The 6981-nt window shown below is 34.1% G+C and overlaps 1 pseudogene; it reads left to right on the top strand.

The window, feature by feature from the left end:
* The first annotated feature begins 3606 nt into the window (after window positions 1-3606).
* Window positions 3607-3780, top strand: LOC149143932 (U2 spliceosomal RNA; annotated as a pseudogene).
* Window positions 3781-6981: the final 3201 nt, after the last annotated feature.

Here is a 6981-nt window from a genome sequence, read left to right as displayed (position 1 = left end):
ACCATGAAATCAAGGGATTTATATAAAAACTAAGAATTAAAATTCTAAACATTATGAATAATATTATCTTCTAAGAATATGAACGCTTAGATTAATAACCTCATGGGATTGATATTATAAACCTAAAAGACCAACTAAAAAGCGAAAGGATTATAAACCCAAGGGAATAATATTAAACCCGTAAGACAAATATTATAAATCCAATGTATATAAACCCTAACATAAATAATATAAACCCTAAAATTAACATGGTTGACAATGATTATAAACATAAGGGATTTATTAGATATCATTTTTTGGGATTCAACTGCGTTAAAAAAGTCATTCATCTATGACCATTTCCATGAGAGGTAGTCGTAACTCACTAATTTCTCATGATTTTTAATAGTCCACTTAGCACTCATTGCATCGAGTGATGCTCACTAATTTCTCATGACTTTTGAATAGTCCACTTGGCACTCATTGCATCGGATGATGCTCACAGGGGTGAAGAAGTGGGATTGAAACTAGTGAAATGAATCACATAGCATCAATCATCACTTCTAGGGCTTACACCTGGTAACCAGGAGTTCCCGGGAGGTCCCCCATCTCAAATCGCCTCTGGCTCAAGCACGCTTTACTGTGGAGTTTTCCCCACATTCAAGCCCACTTAGCTTGCTACCCCATTTGCAAAACCTTAACAAGTATTGTGCCCCATGAACCATTCAAGTAGAGCTCGCTTCACTCTTATGTCTTTAAGTATTGAGGGACTTTCGTAGTGAATTATATTAGATATCATTTTTTTGGATTCAACTATGTTAAGAATGTCATTCATCTATGACCATTTCCATGAGAGGTAGTTGTAACTGACTAATTTCTCATGATTTTTGAATAGTCCACTTAGCATTCATTGCATCGGGTGATACTCACAGGGATGAAAAAGTGGAATTGAAACTAGTGAAATGAATCACATAGCGTCAATCATCACTTCCGGGGCTTGCACCCGGTAACCAAGACTTCCCGGGAGGTCGCCCATCCCAGATCGCCTCTGCCTCAAGCAGACTTAACTTTGGAGTTTTGCACACAATCAAGCCCACTTAGCTTGCTACCCCATTTGCAAAACCTTAGCAAGTATTGTGCCCCATGAACCATTCAAGTAGAGCTCCCTTCACTCTTATGTATTTAAGTATTGAGGGCCTTTCGCAGTGCATTATATTAGACATCATTTTTTGGGATTCAACTGCATTAAGAAAGTCATTCATCTATGACCATTTCCATGAGAGGTATTCGTAACTGACTAATTTCTCATAATTTTTGAATAGTCCACTTAGCACTCGTTGCATCAGGTGATGCTAACAAGGGTGAAGAAGAGGGATTGAAACTAGTGAAATGAATCACATAGTGTCAATCATCACTTTCGGAACTTGCACTCAGTAACCAGGACTTCTCGGTAGGTCACCCATCTTAGATCGCCTTTGGCTCTAGCATGCTTAACTGTGGAGTGACCTCTCGCGAAGTCCTGGTTACCGGGTGCAAGCCCCAGAAGTGATGATTGACACTATGTGATTCATTTCACTAGTTTCAATCCCACTTCTTCACCCCTGTGAACATCACCCGATGCAATGAGTGCTAAGTGGACTATTCAAAAATCATGAGAAATTAATCAGTTATGACTACCTCTCATGGAAATGGTCATAGATGAATGACTTTCTTAACACAGTTGAATCCCAAAAAATGATATCTAATATAATGCACTGCAAAAGGCCCTCAATACTTAAATACATAAGGGATTTACATTAAACCCTAGGATTAATATAATAAACCCTATGAACAATATTATACCTTAGGAATATGAACCATTAAATTAATAAACCCATGGGATTGGTAATATAAACTCAATTGAATAATAAACACAAAGGATTAATTCTAAAACCCCAAGGTAAACTCAAGAAAATAACATTAAACCTAAGGGATTAATATTATAAACCCAAGGTATATAAACTTAAAGATAAATATTATAAATCATAAAATAAAAATGGTTGACCATGTTTCATTTTCATGTTGAGAAAATCTTTGTCACAATGTGGCATTTGACCATGGTTGACCATTGTTGAGAGATTAAACCCCAAGGGATTAATATTAACCCAAGGTATATAAACTTAAAGATAAATATTATAAATCATAAAATAAAAATGGTTGACCAGCGATGCTAGGTTCGATGTAGGTGTCAATCCAAGTGGCAATGCCTGATAGGTGCTAATACAAGTATTTATGCACCATGACAGGTAGGTTCAAATGCACTTTATGGTTCATTTTAATGTTGAGAAAATATTCGTCACAATAAGGCGTTCAACCATGGTTGACGATTGTTGAGAGATTGATTTTGAAATCGAGATAATATTTGTCACAATACAATGTTGGACAATGGTTGATTTTTATATTGAAAAAATCTTAGTTGCAATATGACATTAGACCATGGTTGAAATTCCTTCCATTATTAACACTAAAAAAAGAAAAAATAAAACCTATTAATCTAGGGATTCTTAGTTCGGTCGCTATTGATTCATTCTTTTTGGACAAAATTATATCTTAATTGGTTAGTTCACGCTTGATCTGTCACAAAAATTAGGGGATAGTGAAGGCCGGGTCTTACGATACTGGCATTCATTTATTCCTGGTCTCCTCGCTCGATGACAAGGAGCTGACAAATAATTGTTCATACAAATAAATCTGACTGAAAGCTGCTTGCTTCCTTCCTCCATGACAAGTGAGTGTTCAACCTGGCGATTATCTTGTTATTTCCCACTCTTTTATCTCGCTTGTCTTTATCTCTGGACGACCGAGGGACTCTAGGAAGCACTGCACAGCAAAGTACTTCCCATTCTCCTCCTGAAATCTCTCATTTTCTACTACATTTCCAACTCAATCAAAAATATGTTACAATATATTATTTCAGTCGTTTTCAATATTTTCCTGCCCGGTTGTTACCAGTCATTGCGTTCCTTTCTATATGGTATCTGGAAAAAAAAGTTTTTGAAATCATTGTAATTTTTAATTAAGCATACTTTTCAAACAACGTGAACATAAAATTCAACAAATAAAATACACTATTTCATATTAAAAGTAAACTATCCTTATATTGTTACTCTATTGGTCACTCCGTTTTCCTGAATTGCTTTCCGAATCGTTACACTATTGGCTGTTAAGATCATTTTACCCTTTTGTTCGGACTATGACCGTGAACCTTAAATAAGAGAGGTTTGCTATCTGACATATAAAATACGATACAAGAGATTGGGTAATAAGATAATTGCTTTTAATAATTTTAGTTTTTATAAATTAATATTATAAATGGATACAGCGATGTGTGGTTTAACAGTAAATTTATTTAGCCAAATCTCAAGAGACCATGGTTCAAATCTCATTGAGAATAATATCTTGTTATGGTGTGTGGCTCAAGCAGTAGATTCTCCTTATTAGTGAATCTTAGCTCTTGCCAAAATTATAAAAAATTAATATATCAACTTGCAAGCTGTTGGATGTACTTTTAGTATTATAATGACAGCTATGAAAATTGATCTTAAATCTTTTTTAGATTAAATCATGATGTGATCAATATATATAAATACATCTCTCTTGTAAGATCAAGTGTAGTATTTTTTCTTATCGATTTAATATCTGACATGTCGTTGATAGAACCACATGATATTAAATGTATTTTCCTAGGGAGAGGGCTCGTTTACAATAGATTTTTATTGGGCTTTCGGGCGTTGCATTAAAGCACCAGCCGGAGTACCTCCATTTTTTTTGCGTTTAAGTAGTATTTTAAATTAAAAAGTTATATGATGATATTGAAATTTTTTTTTTTTTAATAGAAAGTAATGATGATTGTGTTAAAATAGTTAATTATATCTGGAATGAAGAAGTTGGCTAAAATTAGAGAGGTTGTTAACTGAGTTAAGTCAAGTTAATTCATAGTTGAATTTAGTGTGTGGTTGCATGTCAAGTTATTTTAAGCGAGTTGCTAAGGAGAAAATGTTTAAATACTCGTCACTGGATTCATTGTAATAAATCAAATTTGTGTAAATTATTGTGTGTGAATTATTTGTGTTATTTCATGTCTATACTCTTTTGCCTTTTTTAATAAACTAGTATGAGAGCCAAAGAAAGAACTAAGATCCATTGTATCTGAGAGGTAGTAAGAAAAAAGGTCAAGAGAAAAAAGCTGGTAATTTTGTTTTAATCGTATTACAAAATCGTCGCGCTATTAAAAAGTAACAAGTGCACAGATAATACAGAATCCACACTTATACAAAAACTGCGAAATTGCGCAATTTATATGTTTCTGGGTGCGCAAGCACCGTGAATATTAAAAATTAAAAATTTCGCAATCGTAAAGTTAAGCTCGTGACCAATTCAAAAACACGGTGTTCTAAACGTCACGTGGAGGTTAGAGGTCACGTGTGTAATGTAATTGAGTGACCGAAGGATGGAATTTGAATGTCATTTTGCCCGTCATAAGGTCTTTTAAAAGTATTTGATGGTTAGAAATTTTTAAAGCCCATTTTTATAGACGTGTTTGTAACCGTTCAAAACGTATTTTTGACGGTTAATATTTTGCTAAAAATGTCATTAATACCCATTCAAGAAAGCGGAAGCGAAGGCAGTAGATTGAGTTGCCATCCTGTCTCTACCAAGGTCGGTTTTATTAAAATATTTGAAAGGAAGATAATTCCATTATAAAAATAATAATTATTCATTATTTTGACATATTTGTTTTAATGTAAACTTAATTTATAATTTTTTTTAAGTTTCATAATGTTACTTAATTTAACTTAGTCACATTATGCTTAATCAAAATTTGAGTATATTGTAGAGTTTACATTGTTTTGTTTAGGTGCAAAGAAGAGTAAACAATTCTTTTCAAATCTTATCTTCCTGTCATTTTAAAAAGTAAATATTTATTTTAGTCCCAAACCTATTAAACATAGATAAGCATTAAAAATATAAAGAATCCAAAGCATAGACATGTTTATGACAACAAAAAATTGAACTCCAACATGATATATTTTTATCCAGTATAATTAAGGTCAAAATATTGCATTTTTATGTCAAATTAATGTTTAAAGAATAAATTTCTATAATATTGAAGGCCCCACTACACCACATATTGGAGAATGAGATGTTTATTATATTTTTTTATCTATTTGCATTTCATATACCTAGGTGTCCCACATCTTACCGACCTTTCTAAAAATGCAGTAAAAGATGTGAAACATTTAGATTGGAGCATTTTTCTACTATGGCATAGCATCATTCCGTTTATGTTTCTCAAGATGAATTTTAATATGGGGAGATTCTTTTGCACATATATCCAATCTCCATCTTTATTGGATTTAATGCATAGCTTCCATGCAATTTGACGCATTTCTTTTCTTACATTATCATTGGAGCAATGGAATTTAGAAACTTGTAAGTTGTGACATCAATTTGAAACATCTAATAATTTGTTGTAAAATTAATTTATCTTATTAGAGGGATCTGAAAACTGGACGTTAATGGTATGCTCTTGTGCCCTTTTAGGGTGTCATATATTTATGTTTTGTATCAAGCCTTATATTAGATAATGTCAAAAATTATCTCTTAATTTGCATGGAACTTAGTCTTATTGGGAATCTAAACATTCTTGTTGAGATTTTCTGTTAATTAAATTTGGAAAAAATCTCATGAATGTGACAACAATAGGATTTGTTGCTAAATTAGCTCCATTTATTCCTGAGGAGGAGTTATTGCATCCTATATTTGTTGTGAGAGAATTTATGATTCAGTTTTCTACTCCCAGCTATAAAAAATGTAAGCCCGTAGAGGATATGTGTGATGAGAGGGTGTGAGAAATTATGTTGTTGTAATCTCCTGTTGAATAATAAGATTGTCGATGCCTCTGTTTGGTGGACGTAGCCCAGATTGGTTGGGTGAACCACGTTAAAATCTCTGTGTCTTCATGTTGGTTTATGTTGTGCATGATTATTTCGTTTTCCGCTGTGATTTTTGCTCTTACAAGTGGTATCAGAGCTTCTGTTGTTGAGCTGGTACATGCGTTGAGTCTGTTGCCTATGACAGAGAGGCTGAGAGGCCAAGTCTGCTGCGTGTGACAGAGACGCCGGCGGTGACTCTGGGTCAGCGCAACTACACAGTGTCGTGGGCTACGTTTAGACTGGTGATCGGTTGTTTAAATGACACTAGTGGCCGTGGACCATTTTTTCTGTGTTTAAGCCGGTTACTACTGCGAGCAAGGCAGCGTTGAACAGGCGGTGGACTGCGAGCCAGGCAGTGTTGAACAGTGCGGTGGACTGCGAGCTAGGTAGCGTTGAACAGTGCGGTGGACTGCGAGCCAGGTAGCGTTGAACTGTTGACATCGATTATTAAACTGCCGTTGTTGAAATGATTATTAAACTGCCGCTGCTGAAATGGTTATTAAACTGTCGCTGTTGAAATTATTTGGAACTTTTTATGAAATTGGTCTTTTTAAAAAAACAAAAACGATTGCAAATGGATCGCTTTCATACATTAAATCACAAAGGTCGATTTGAAGTTTTTATAAAGGTGTTATGAAATGCCTTTTTTTTTTACAAACCAAAAGAAACGATTTGTATGATTTGTATTATATATGATATTATATTTATATCATAGTTTGTTTTTTAAATTGTAATATGCCATGACATGATAAGGCAGAGGCATTATATTAGAAGACAAAGGCATTTTAAATAAACACTTCATTTATTAAAAGTTGCAATTGGAGATTTTGTGTGACACAACATGGAAAAAACTCAAAGTGCTTGATTTGAGATTGAGAAGTTCAATGGCAAAAACAACTTCGAGATCTGGAAAGTGAAGATGTATGATCTACTCGTGCAACAAGGCGTGGCGAAGGCCTTGTTGGGAAAATCCAAACAACCTTACACCATGACAGATGATGAATGGAGTGACCTGGATGAAAGAGCA

Source organism: Pinus tabuliformis, chromosome X, assembly GCF_031772625.1.
Source record: "Pinus tabuliformis cultivar Carrire ecotype Pingquan chromosome X, CPIR1, whole genome shotgun sequence".
Classification (NCBI taxonomy): domain Eukaryota; kingdom Viridiplantae; phylum Streptophyta; class Pinopsida; order Pinales; family Pinaceae; genus Pinus; species Pinus tabuliformis.
This window is presented reverse-complemented; position numbering and strand designations above follow the sequence as displayed.